The following is a 14,492-nucleotide window of genomic DNA, read 5'->3' as shown; positions in this document are numbered from 1 at the left end:
GCTGCTTTTAAATTAGTAGAAACTACATGCTCCTTACAAAAATGGAGATATTCTTAGAAAGTGCTGTATTAGAGATGAGGAAAAACTATGCTGTTGATAGAATCTCTTACTGAAATGCAAGAGGTAGCAAATCTTAGAAGCATAAAAATGGTGAAGATTGAGTGTCTGAAATTTCACATTAAAAATAAATTTTGCATATTACATGTCTTTGTTTTATGACAAAATACCTGGCAGCCATTGATTGGTTACGCAATTTGATAGGTAGCTATCTACTGCAGTAAACACATGTTCAATGCATAATAATATGCCATCAGGAAAAAATTCCACATGTGTGTTTAGGTCTGGGGGATTCCTTTGGATGGCTATTTGTCAATGGTAATCGGTAATGTGGAAGGTCAGTTACCCCTGAATCCAATCAATATGGCAGCGATTATAGCCAAAAGCTGAGGGAAAAAATTTAACTGTTGTTTCAAACCCAAGTGACTTCTAAATTTCCTTTTCTTTTCTTTTTTTTTTTTTCTAAATGGACCCAGGAAGCTGCGATTTTTTTTGTATATTTTTTTATTGGAGTTCGATTTGCCAACATATAGTATAACAGTCCTCATCCTGTCAAATGCTCCCCTCAATGCCTGTCACTCAGTCACCCCATCCCCCCTGCCCACCTACCCTTCCACTACTCCTTGTTCGTTTCCCAGAGTTAACAGTCTCACCTCCTCTGATTTTTCCCACTCATTTTCTCTCCTTTCCTCTATGATCCCTTTCACTATTTTTTTTTTTATATTCCCCACTTCAATATTAGGAAAAACACTTAAGGACAGGAAAGTGATAAAAAGAAACTGAGTCCAAACAGTACATAATGAAGATATCAGGGTGGATTTGGGGAGCAGGAGGTAATACAGATTAAGTTTCCATCTCTTGAAATCAGATCTCTAACAAGCAAGGTTCTTGTACATGGGAATAAAGGAATTCCTCACACTTAATCATGAGGTCCTCAGAGTTTTAAGTCAAGAATCAGACCCTGTTTAATTTTCATTACTGAGTGTAGAATTAACTTTCTTATTGCCTTGTAGACTTCAGAATGCATGGGATAAATTTAGTTAGAAACTGGTGCTAGGCCAGGATTTTTGTGTTTAAAGGGGAGAACTGAAATGAAACCAACTGCAGCCACAAAGTTAATTGAGAACTAAGTCTTTTAATACAATTATTTAACTTTTTATACATTTTTTATAGTAAGGCTTTTTATACAATTATTTGACAGTCTTTAGTTTGCATTGACACAAGTTTACTATTCTAGATAGTTTTTCCCCATGGTATTAGTTTCTATTGCTGTTGTAACCGATTACCACAGTTTGTCACTTAACATAACACATATTTATTATCTCACAGTGTTATGGTCACAGAACAAAATATACTAAGGCTCAACTGGTTTCCTTTTAAAGTCTGACAAAACTGAATCAAAGTATCCATATGATTCCATTGCTTTCTGGAGGCTTTGGAGTAAAATGTATTTCTAGATTCATTCAGGTGGTTAGAATTCAGTACCATACAGCTATAAGACTGAGGTCCCCATCATTTCCTTTGTTGTTTCTTTCTCAGCTTCCAGAGAAAGTTCACATTCCATGTTTTATGTGCCTCTTTCTTCCTCTGTCTTTAAAGCCAGCAATGGTGGGTCAAGTCATTCTCATTCTTTAAATTTCTCTGCCCACTCTCTTTGGGTTCATCTCTCCTCTCTCCTATTTTACCACATCTCTCTGACTCTACCTGAAGAAATTTCTGTTTTTTAAGGGCTCATGTCATTCTACTCTGCCCAGTTGGATAATCTGTCCCTCTCTATTTTAATGTTAATAATTTTGTTTATATCTTCAAAGTCCCTTCACAGAAGTACTTAGATTAATGTTTGATTAAATATTCGGGGACAAGATTCTTGGGGAACAGCTTTAGAATTTGGCTACAAAACCCAGAAAGATACAGCCACAAATAATTTGAACATTTTTCTTTTCCAGGAACTTACTGAATATCTATTTATATGAAAAACAGACTTCTCAACTAACCCTCAGAATACTATCCTTATCATAATAGATTGCTCAACTTACTTTATTAAATAGGCCATCTCTTCCAAACTCTGCCCCTGTTGTGTCTATCAAACCTAAACTATTATATCACAACCTTTGTCTTCTTCCAGTTTGACCTCTTCATTGAAAACTAGTCACAAAATCTTATAAATATTCCATCTACCACTGAACTCTGAATTCAGAGACTCCACTAAGACTTTGAGTAGGTAGTGGTCATTTTTGCTTTAGTAAGCAATAAATTTGGTTTTTCTGTATCATCAGGCTATTTTAATGGCCTATTTTTCGAGAAGTCTATAGTCAACTGAGGTATTCTACATGTCTTTCAGTTTTATTGAGATTTGATACCATGAAGAAAGGATTTGGTTATAACATCAGCTTTCTTATCTTACACATTCTCAAATAAGTGGGAATTGAATTCTATCATTTCTGTTTTTGATTCCAAAATAGTTCCAAATTCCAAAATACTTGAAATATAGCTAGATCTCTGGAAGCACACAGGCTGAAAGAAAGCATTGTCCAGGATCTCTCAGAGGAACCAAGTTAGCTGGAGGAGAAGAGACTTTGGCTCAAATTTGAATATGCCTATGATAGGGGAGATTAAACAGACTTTACTAGGAGAAATGGGTTACAGGAGCAAAAACATCTGTCATATATAAGTATGCAGAATCTTCCTCTCATCTGAGTTGTTTTGATTTGTTTAATTAGTATGATGGTGAAGCTAAAATAAATCAGAGAAAATGACTGATTTATTATAATAACATATAAACATAGCACTGCTTATTGTAGACAGAATAGAATAGGAAGCCTGGAAGAAAAGGAGTAACAGGAATTGAGTCAGTAAACCACAAAGAAAATCACTTTTAGAAGTTAGTTTGAAGAGAATACAGGGGAAAGAGATGATAGTTAAGATTTCTGAGGAGATTAAGAGAGTACTCTTGTGTGTGATTGAAAGAACAGAAAAAAAAGTTGTTTTGTGGCATTCAATAAAATGTCTCATCAGTACGTTTTTGAAACAGTTCAGAAGCGGTCTAAATTTCCTCTCAATTTTGCTTTTTTGGATACTGTATCTGAGTTATTTTTGATGTAACATAGTGCTTTCCTGCCATAGTGCTAATATGATAAAAAAATAGCTTTTTTCCAAGTTACATAGAAATAAGAACGGTAAAGTTTAGAAAAATTAGGGAACAAGCCCATGACAATCATCTGGTAAGTGATAGTGATGTAACATGAATCAAAATGGGGAGGGTTACACCAGAAGGAGTAATGTTGTGCAGTAGGAGTGGGCAAAATTTTGGTAGGAACCAAACAGGAAATATTTTAGGCTATGCAAATAATATGGTATCAAGTACTGAATTCGGCTATTGGCAGTCCAAGAGCAGCCACAGACAGACAGTACATAAGTAAATGGGCATGGCTGTTTTCCAATAAAATTGTACTTGTGAAAATTTGTGATAGTTCCAATTTAATCCCTGGACCAAAGTTTGTCAAATCTTGGTCTAGAGCATTTGAATGATAAAGAGAAACAAATAACTATAAGGACTGTGGAATTGACAGTTTTGATAAGTATCACTGATTCACTGAAAAGAGAAAATGACAGATACAGATCTACTAATTAACAATTTAAATAAAATTATCAGTGTCAAAGGTCCTGAATGGCAACATATAAAGAGACTCTATTTCAGAGCAGGAGAACACACTCAGCTGATGACTAAATGCATGATTTAATTATAATAGTAGTACAGATTAATGGGAAATCAAATGATCATACACATATACCATAGCCAGGGAGGTGACAGGGAAAAAGTGGGACCATGTGACTTGAGAGGGCATAACTAGGTTGGTGCACTGGAGAACTTTGAATCTTCTGATTCCACTGGACCCACTGGGCATGCTAAAGTATTCTAAATCTCATTTTTATTTATTTTTATTTTTTATTTTTTTAAAGATTTATTTATTTATTTATGATAGTCAGAGAGAGAGAGAGAGAGAGAGAGAGGCAGAGACACAGGAGGAGGGTGAAGCAGGCTCCATGGTGGGAGCCTGACGCGGGACTCGATCCCGGGACTCCAGGATCGTGCCCTGGACCAAAGACAGGCGCTAAACCGCTGAGCCACCCAGGTATCCCCTCTAAATCTCATTTTTAAAAGAGAGATCCCAACTGCCTTGGTTGGAGACTACTAAGGGACTTCAAATGAAGTGGAGGTTTTATAGGTAAATGTTCACATTCCTCAGGATCTGCCGCCACTTTTCCTTTTGTTCACTAGAACTGTAACTTCTCATATTGTGAAATACCAGCATGTCCAGGCTAGGTAAATGTTAGGCTCCTAAGAAATGTAAAGAAATATAAGTCAATGGAGCTGTAGGACTGAGCTGATATACACCAGTGGAAACCAGGAAACTCCACTTTATTAAAGGTCAGTGTTGAATATAAAGCTGAATAAGTGGGCACTCACCAATGACACAAGATTCAACAACACATGGGAGTGGGCACTTGGGGGTTGTTTGTATTTGTTTGCAAGCTGGGGAAAAAAAAAACATTACCAGACCTACTGTGGTCAATAGTGGAGGAAGGATCAAAAGCTCAGAAAAGTAGAGATGCTAGAATGGGGATGCCAGTCTGTAAAAGACTGGAAAACACAAGAGGTGATGTTCTAGAAGACCCAAGTGACACTCCATTTACAAAGATGTTAAGATTCTAATGAGAAAGTCCCCAGAATTGCCAAGAGTTCTGTAGTGACTGTCCTCTGAAGTTTAGAGAATGCCATTACAGAATTGGGCTATCTGGTGGCAATGCAGAAGACTAAATCTCAGACAGGGAGAGAGAAAGATAGAGAGAGAGAGGGAGGGAGACTAAGAATAACTGACTAGAAGGCTGAGAGCTGAGATCAGGTACCCCAATTAAAAGTCAGAATCTCAATTTCCTGATTCAAATCTGTTTTCAGACCAGACCTCACCAGCTAACTAAAAGGCCACTTCTCTCTAAAGAACCTTGAAACATCACAAAAAACAGAAAACAATTATAGCAATGGTTTTCTTAGTTCTTCCCTAAAAAGACATGTAGGCACTTATTCTGTTGGCCATACAATGATGAAACCAAATCTATTGAATTTTTTTTATACAGAGCTAGGGATTATGGCTGAAGTCTGGAACCTAAATTTCCATCAACAACTTCGCATTATAGCAGGAACAAATGGGGATTGGGTAAGTACGATATATAGGACTAGCCTAGGATTTTTTCATAGGGGGTCTGTTGAATCTCTAACCCACCCATTCCCCAAATTTCTATCTGAAAAGGCATACTTAGAAGTTGTCAAAATGCATCATATTAGTTCCTTGACTTACAAAATAGCAACTACAGTATTATGGTAAAAAGGATGAAGAAAAGCCCTGAAAGAGCTAAACCTACTGGCAGAGATTCATTCACCACCTCTCCAAAACCTTTCAATTTATAGCCTTGACCAACCAGTGTAGTAAGTGATCATATACTGTCTTTATCTGTTCTCTGATTAGCTTCTTCATTATGCTTGATATGCATGTAGATTATTTCATCATTTTCCTGCCACAAATCATCCCATTCTTTATTTTCTATATCTGTTAATTGCAACATCATTCAGGCTGAACCAGAAATATCAGAGTCTGTTTTACTCATCTCCCATGTTTAATTCATCACAAGGTCCTAACAATTTTGTTACTGAAATACTGCTCACGCTCCCTTTTATCCATTCCTATTGACAGTGGTCTAATTTACGTCTCTATCACATTTCACTTGATTAGTCTAACCACCCCATTCTTCCTCCTCTTACTTACTCTACTTCATCCTCTATATTGCAGCCAGAACTCTCTAAAATGTTGGCAATTCAGTCATTCCTCCATTTGCAAAATTTTAAGAACTCCCTGAGGCCTACAGGATCAAGTAGAAACACTAAAGTATGAATTCAAAGCTCCTTAAAATCTGGTCTCAGTATGAATTTCCAACTTTACATCCCACTTATTCTCTCCCATCTACTCCAATTATTTCTGCTCTTGTTTCCTTCATCATTATCCAAAATATAATGTTCTTTTCCAACTCCCCTTTTGAGTCTAGTAAATCTTATTTAGACTTCAACTTCCAAAGATCTCATATTATCTCCATTTGAGGACATTTCTATTCCTCCCTTCCTTCCTCATCATTGCTATTCCTGTCTTCTACCAGCCCCATGACACTGCCTTTTCACACCACACTCGCACTTGATACAAATACACACACACAAATCACAAAAATACACACACACAAAATCAAACTTGACTGACTCAGTTAAGTGATTATGGATACAGTGTTTTAGTGTTAGACAGATCTTGTTGAGCCTCTGCTTATGTTTGAGTCATTACGTCTGACTGAACTTTAGGAAGTTTCTAAGCCTCTGTGCCTGCTAGTTTTCTCATCATCAAAATGTGTGTTAAAATACATTACCCTCATAAGAATATTGTAAGGATAACGACATGAGATAATGAAGACCAAGTCATCTTCATTGATGCATAATAATTGTACAACTTAGTTGTTATTGCTGTTTTCCTATACACACATGTAATATTTATCATACACATACATATGTATGCATAAACAGAGTATCTGCTAAATTGTGATCTCTCTGAAAGAAAGTTTTGTATTTCATTCTTATTACTCAGATTTTTAAATGCTTGGAACAAAGTAGTAACTTAATAGATATTTGGCAAAGTAATATTATTTTTTATATCCTATATTATTTTTAAGGTATAGTAGGTGTTTTTTTTTTTTTTTTTAGATTTATTTATTTATTTATGAGAGAGAGAGAGAGAGAGAGAGGCAGAGAGAGGCAGAGACACAGGAGGAGGGAGAAGCAGGCTCCATGCCGGGAGCCCGACGTGGAACTCGATCCCGGGACTCCAGGATCACGCCCTGGGCCAAAGGCAGGCGCCAAACCGCTGAGCCACCCAGGGATCCCCGTATAGTAGGTGTTTACCAGAAGCTCTTTGACTTTTTGATGTATGCTTTAGCAACATGTATGACTAAAGTCTAATTCATGCAAGTTAGAAAGAATAAAATTCGGAAAGGGTGACATATAATCAAATACTTCAACTTAACAAAATAGAAAGGATGTAAAAACATAGGCTCTACTCACACAGAAATGATGGATATTGTACATTACTTCAGATGTATAGAAGTATGGAATCATGTACTTGAACATACGCTATTAAGAAGTATAAGGACACAATATTAATTAAATTATATTGAAAAGAAGCACAAAACTTGTCTTGAATTTTTCTGTAATTTTAAATGCTTGCTCACTATTAGCATGTAAGATATTTTCCAATCTGAAAAGACAGAAAAAAAGTACCTAATTTTTGAATTGTAAATCTGCCCCCCTAATACCTGGCAATAGAGGTAAAAAGTTTTAGATATTATTTTTAAGTTTTCTTAAGTGGGAACAACAATGTTTTGCAATTATAATGACAAAGAAATATATGATTTAAACATCTTAACACTATATCTCCAATGGAAAGAGGAGAATTGTTATTAGGGGTTTGGTCTAGAGTGCATCATAGTGAGATTTCTGCTTTGAACAGCCCTCACCCTTCATATTTATCTTATTGGAGTATCCTGTTAGTGGGTCATCTCATTCTTTCACAAACATTTATAATAAATTGTCAAGTTGGTCCTCTGATGTCACATTTCTTTTTACTTTCAGTAAATTTTGCCCAAAAAGGATTATTGCTTGGTTCAATATCATAAGACAGGTTTAAGCTAGTATATGCAGGCTCCTAATGCACTCTACATTTTGCAGAAGACTGCACAAAATCTCAAGTGGGATGATGCACACATTTATTGAGCTTTTTGCAGCAAGTCATATACACCTTGCTACTATAAAAAAGCAGGTAATATATATCTATAAATGTGATATTGATGGATATTAACATGGAAAAACCCACTTGCATGATTTATTGAGTAACCATCCCAAATTGGGCATAATCTATACATATTCCCAAACTTGTTCCAGTTGAAGCCTTTTTGTTTTTGTTTTGTTTTGTTTTGTTTTTGCTATGGCTATCATAGTCCCAATAGTGATGAATGATTCAATCATTAGAATGGTGAGCAGCTTCATTACAAATGGACACACACACTCATATTTATATAAACACATATTACTGATTTGGTAAATTTTTAAATTTTGAATAATATCCATTATTCGTGGCTGATCTTGAAAATCTTCATTTTTAATCAAAATATGAAAGAATTATAAAAAATTAGGACTGATATAATTCAAACATTGTGACATCCTATTTAAGAATACAATTCTTATACATTATTATAGTGAAAAAAATTCCTAGCTGGGCTGAACTGACAATATATAACTGTTTAAGTGATTGACTGGTCAGCAATATCCTGGTGTAAAAAGTTTACACTGATCAGAATGGTGGGCAAAGTTGGTGGGAACAGAAAACCAGAATTTTTTTTTTATTTACTTGTTCCCATTGCTTCCAAGATTCAAAGAACTGAGTGTAATTAAGCCTTATCATGATTTACTGAAGAAAGTGATAAATCTTTTGCAGGGTCATATAAATTTTGGATTACATTGTACAACTCCATCTTTCATCCAGGCCTTTGATAACATTACTATATGCAGGCACTATTCCCTCTCTCTTCTGTTTCTTCTTTCTTTTTATCTATCTATCTCTCTATATATATAGATACATTCATTTCTATACATACATATATAATATATATTTTATATTTACATATAAATATATATTCATTTAATCTTTCAAAATTTTTATATGGGTTAGGTAATATTTTTTAAATATTTAATTTAATTTAAATATTTAATTTTATTTATTATTTATGAGAGACACAGAGAGAGAAAGAGGCAGAGACATAGGCAGAGGGAGAAGCAGACTCCATGCAGGGAGCCCAATGTGGGACTCAATCCCAACTCCACGACCCAAGCCAAAGACAGACACTCAACCTCTGAGCTACCCAGGCGTCCCGGGCTAGGTAATATTTTTAACAGAAGACACTGAGCCTATAGAGATTAGATAGATTGTTCAAAGCAATAGAGTAAATGGCTTCAAATTCAGCCAGTTTATTTTTTTTTAATTTTATTATTTTTAATTTTTTAATTTTTTAAAGATTTTGTTTATTTATTCACGAGAGACACAGAGAGAGAGGCAGAGACACAGGCAGAGGGAGAAGCAGGCTCCATGCAGGGAGCCCGATGCAGGACTCGATCCTGGGTCTCCAGGATCACACCCTGAGCTGAAGGCAGATGCTCAACTGCTGAGCCACCCAGGCATCCCTATTACTTTTTTTATTGAAGTTTGATTTGCCAACATATATAGTATGAAACCCAGTGCTCATTCCATCAATTGACCTCCTCAGTGCCCGTCACCCAGTCACCCCTTCCCCTGCCCACGTCCCCTTCCACTACCCCTTGTTCATTTTCCAGAGTTAGAAATCTCTCATGTTTTGTCACCTTCTCTATTTTTTCCCACTCATTTTCCCTCCTTTCCCCTTTAATCCCTTTCACTATTTCTTATATTCCCTGTATGAGTGAAACCATATAATGACTGATCTTCTCCAAATGACTTACTTCACTCAGCATAACACCCTCCATTTCCATCTACCTCAAAGCAAATGGTTTCATTTAGAGCCTGGACTCTTAACACAACTCAGCTGACAGTGGTAGAAATAATTTTTTTAAAGCGTAGCATTCTGCTTTTACTTTATTTTTTTAAGATTTTATTGATTTATTCATGAGAGACACAGAGAGAGGCAAAGACATAGGCAGAGGGAGAAGCAGGCTCCCTGTGGGGAGCCCGATGCAGAACTTGATCACAGGATCCCAGGATCACATCCTGAGCCAAAGGCAGATGCTCAGCCACTGAGCCACCCAGGTGTCCCTAGCATTTTGCTTTTAAAAGTAGATTTAAAAAATCAGAATAATCTAATGAAAGCCAGGAATTTATTCCTAAGTATCACAGTGAAAAACTTTGTCTGCTAATAATGCAGCATGCCCCAAGAAGGGCAAAACAGAGCCACATATTTCTCTATCTCATAATAGGGAGGAGGTTTACAGCTCACAAAAGCAAGAAGAGACAATTATTCACTTCCTTCAGGATTATACTGGAAGAATTGGTTGGTTGGTTTGTTTTTAAGAGTAAGTCACATTTACAGGAATAGGTGCACCCATGTCTATCCTCTGCACTAGGCTACAGTGCCTAAGGCAGACTTGAAAAGATGCTCACTAATATCCTGAAGAACTACTGGAATTTTCAAAACTGACAAAAGAATCAGAAGGAAAACATTTCCTGTGAGGAGATTAAGATGTTTCTTACAGAGGGTTGAGGTGGTCTCCAGACTGATTGTCTTGAGAAAGATTCAGTGGATTTGGAAGAACAGGAAAGAAAAAGACAAGTCAGGTTCAAAGCACATATACACAGGAGACCTCCACCTTTATAGCAGTCTGTGTTTTCCTTTATGCATCCCAAGGAAAAGTTTAACTTTGCAAGTCAATTTTTAGATCTCCTATATGGTAATATTTGATATGGGAGACTTGAAATTTGTCAAGGCTTCATGTAGAACATCCTGCATCTACATTACAGCTTAGAGTGTTTGGTATGGCAGTGGTGGATGGACAAGCAGGCCACTGAATCTCCTTGTGAGCTTTGGCAAAAAGAGCTGGGCAACTCTTTTCAGTGATTAGGATATGGTATTAGGGGATCCCTGGGTGGCCTGCCTTTGGCCCAGGGCGTGACCCTGGAATCCTGGGATCGAGTCCCGCATCAGGCTCCCGGCCTGGAGCCTGCTTCTCTCTCTGCCTGTGTCTCTGCCACCACCGTCCCCCATGTCTATCATGAATAAATAAATAAAATCTTAAAAAAAAAAAGGATATGGTATTAGTCAACTTCAGGTGAAAAACCCATTTCTTGGGAAATGTTAGAGAGGTCAGACTCATAAGAGTGAGTCAAGTAATACTTTAAGTATTACGTGGAACATGGGAGACTATGATGCTCCTTGTGGCATAAAGACATAAAGGTTCTTGGGGTGCCTCAGCAGCTCAGTCGATTAAGCATCTGCCTTTGGTTCAGGTCATGATCTCAGGATCCTGGGATCAAGTTCCATATCGTGCTTCCTGTTCATCAGGGAGTCTGCTTCTCCCCCTGTCCCTCCCTCTGCTCAGGCTTTCTCTCTGTCTCTGTCTCTTAAATATATTTATATATATATATATAAAATATATATATATGTATATATATGTATATATGTATATATATGTATATATTTATATATGTATATATATGTGTATATATATATATATATTTTTTTTAAGGAGAGTGTTCTTGTTATACTCAGCTCAATTAAACAAATAATGTTCTTATACACCATAGATTTCCATTTTTTTGAGGTGGCTTACATGCATTAAGTTTGTACAATCTAGCACTCTCTCAAAGTCTCTCTGAGCTCTGTGCTTCTAATACTGCTCATTAACTTGCCCAGTATTGTCAGACCAACAAAAATCAGAAGTTATCATCCTATGCTCTTGATAACCCTTTATCATGGTCTTGCAGGTTGATTTAGTAGACTAAAGTGACTATCCTTTTCAAAAGAATAATTCTGGAACATTCATCATTTTCATACTAATTTAATATTTCACTTTTATTATATATCAGTGATTGGAAGAAGTGATTAAGTGCCATATTAAAGGCTGAGAAAAATCACAATGGAAAGAAAGAAGGAATGACCCTCAAAGCGCTTCCCAACAGACAATGCTATCTTTATTTCTATAAACAAAGAACTTATCCTCTTCCCATCTACAAAATCTTGTGACTTTTTATTTTATTATTTTGTTATTTTAAAGATTTATTTATTTATAGAGAGAGAGAGGCAGAGACACAGGCAGAGGGAGAAGCAGGCTCCATGCAGGTAGCCCGATGCGGGACTCAATCCAGGGTCTCCAGGATCACACCCCAGGCTGCAGGCAGCACTAAACCACTGCACCACCGGGGCTGCCCTTATCTTGTGACTTTTATGAGTGAATTATAAATGAGGAAATTAGCAGCACACATCAATGTTAGTAATTTTCTGAATGTATGTTTGTGTGTACTTGTTGGGGAGGGTGCAAAATATGAAACACAAGAGTCAAGTGAAGTATATTATGGCACTGATCTGTCCATATAACAAGACTTTAAAAAAGGCATTTACTTCATTTCCACTGCAAGTATTTTAATCAGAATAGTCATTAAAATAGTAGAGATAATCAGCTAAGTAATTGCCCCCACCTTAACTCTAGTTTGTCTTTCTGCTAAAAGTCTCCAACAGATGCTTTCCTAGCCGACAAATTACAATTCATGTTACAGAGTTCATGTCCAGAGTTGTCCTTATTATACCTGACTCAAAAATCAACCTGCCATTTAAGGCATAATTAAAAATTAAATGTCTCTTAATCATAGCACTAACTAGCAAGATATAGACAGACATAATTATATATTGAAATTGTCTAGGCTCTGCTAATTCCAATGTTAAGATATTTCAAAGGAAAAACCCAATGTCACGTTATATCTCCAATTCATTAATAAGCATGTTTTCTTACTCACTATTCTTCATGCTGTATTAACATGTGACAGGGGTCAAGATTACATCAAATTATAGAAAAAATTACTATAGTTAACAGTGCCATTTGACAGCTTTATGGGTAACTGCTGTTCTTAAATTTGCCCTGAACAAGTTCTATTTTTCTCTTTATTTCAGTGGCTTTTTTTTTTTTTGACCTAGAAAAGCTAATTTTGCCCAAAATATAAATAATGATAATAATAAAATATAATATGGTTGCATTTAGTTTCTTTTTAGACTGTATCATCTTTTTAGACTAAGGTAATAATAAGAGAAGGGAAAGGTTACAAATAATGGTTGCAAAAATTCCTCGATTATAAACAAATAACTATTTGAAATAATCTCTTTTTCTTTCAAGGATAACTTTTACAGTGAATAATTTTTGTTGTATAGATGTGTGGTCTAAAGTGAACCCTAGACTATGATATTAAAACAGATACATGCCTAATGCTTGAAGGAAAATATTGAATGTGCAATACTAATAATATTTAGAAGGGTCTTACTAACTTTGTTAGTATAGATTAAGGCTTAAATTGATATTTAAAATAATAGCATAATTGTGTGCTGTACTGAAGAAACTAGTGTATTTGTGTATATATATCTATATAGCTATGTTTATAAGTAGACATACATATATAGGTATATTAAAATAGCTATAACTGCTTTAAAATATATTAGAAGATTATCACAAAGCTCTGGATTTTCATTGTTGTTTATATTGAACACCTGACCATTTTTCATTTGCCATCATTAACTCAGTATAGCTTTTGACCTTAAAAGGGTAGCATTTACATAGGAAATCTCATCTTACCAGGATGCATGATGATATTCCCCTAAAGGAATAATACATATTGCAAATTACTAGAAAAAGGTCATTATTGTATTAAGTAAAATACTGTGTGTTTTTTTTTTCAAAAATTCAGATAGGTATTAGCCTCTGAATGAGATTACTTCAAAATTATATTTTTCAAGCTTTCCTAATCTACATAAGTATAAGACTGCTTTAGAGCCCATTAAAAATTGAAAGTTTTATTTGCTAGAGTTTAACAATTTTATGTGTTTTTAGGTCTGCGTGTATAAGGCTATTCAACATGAACCTAGTGAGTTATGAACAAAGAATCATAGAATCTTTTTGAAAAGATCCAACAGATTAGTCACTTTTTTAAAAAGTTTGAAACCTTCTTTTCTTGAAGTATTATTATAATAAAATCTCATTGCTATAGTAATAAGAAACAAGCATCACAAATCAGCATTATGTAGCAGTGAAATAAAATATACGAGCAACTCTGATTTTATCTAATGTTACTTTCTCAGTTCTAACAAATATTCTGTAATCATTACATGGAAACTTACAACTAAATTTCTATTTTCAAGCTTTTTGTTTTTGTTGTTAGTTTGGTGATTTCGCATGTATTTTAGTGTAGGAATAAGAGGATTCAATTTTCTTATATATGCAGTGAATATTTGATACCTTTTTCAATAATAATGCACTCAAAAGACTTCATAGTTGAATAACAAATTTCTAAATTGCATAAAGTGTAGAATATTATGCTTAAGAAAAAATAAGAATTTTTTTACAAAGCTGATATAAATGAAATAGCAATAAAAAGGCATTGTAACTTTTATGTTTGATTTCCTGTTCTTAAATTGAATGAAATGAATGACAAATGGGCAGTGCTTTTTTTAAAAAAATAAATCTATAGTAAATTTAGATGTGAATTTCATTAATCACTTTCATTCCTTCAACAAATGTCTATTGGGCACTTTTTGTGTATGAGATGCTGAGTTAGATTGGGAAT

At 35.2% G+C, this 14,492-nt stretch overlaps 1 long non-coding RNA gene across 3 annotated transcripts in view; it reads right to left on the bottom strand.

Moving 5' to 3' along the window:
- LOC111092899 overlaps nucleotides 1–14,492 on the bottom strand; it is a 116,967-nt gene that overhangs the window by 84,293 nt on the left and 18,182 nt on the right. The window contains exon 4 of one of the 3 annotated variants that reach the window (XR_005379641.1): nucleotides 7,211–7,279. The exons of the other annotated variants lie outside the window; for them this stretch is intronic. This is a non-coding gene — a long non-coding RNA (uncharacterized LOC111092899). The remainder of the gene's footprint in view (nucleotides 1–7,210; nucleotides 7,280–14,492) is intronic. 3 annotated transcript variants of the gene reach the window in all.

Source organism: Canis lupus, chromosome 27 (genome assembly GCF_011100685.1).
Source record: "Canis lupus familiaris isolate Mischka breed German Shepherd chromosome 27, alternate assembly UU_Cfam_GSD_1.0, whole genome shotgun sequence".
Taxonomy (NCBI): domain Eukaryota; kingdom Metazoa; phylum Chordata; class Mammalia; order Carnivora; family Canidae; genus Canis; species Canis lupus.
Note: the sequence above shows the minus strand (reverse complement) of the source record. Positions and strands in the feature narration are given on the sequence as shown.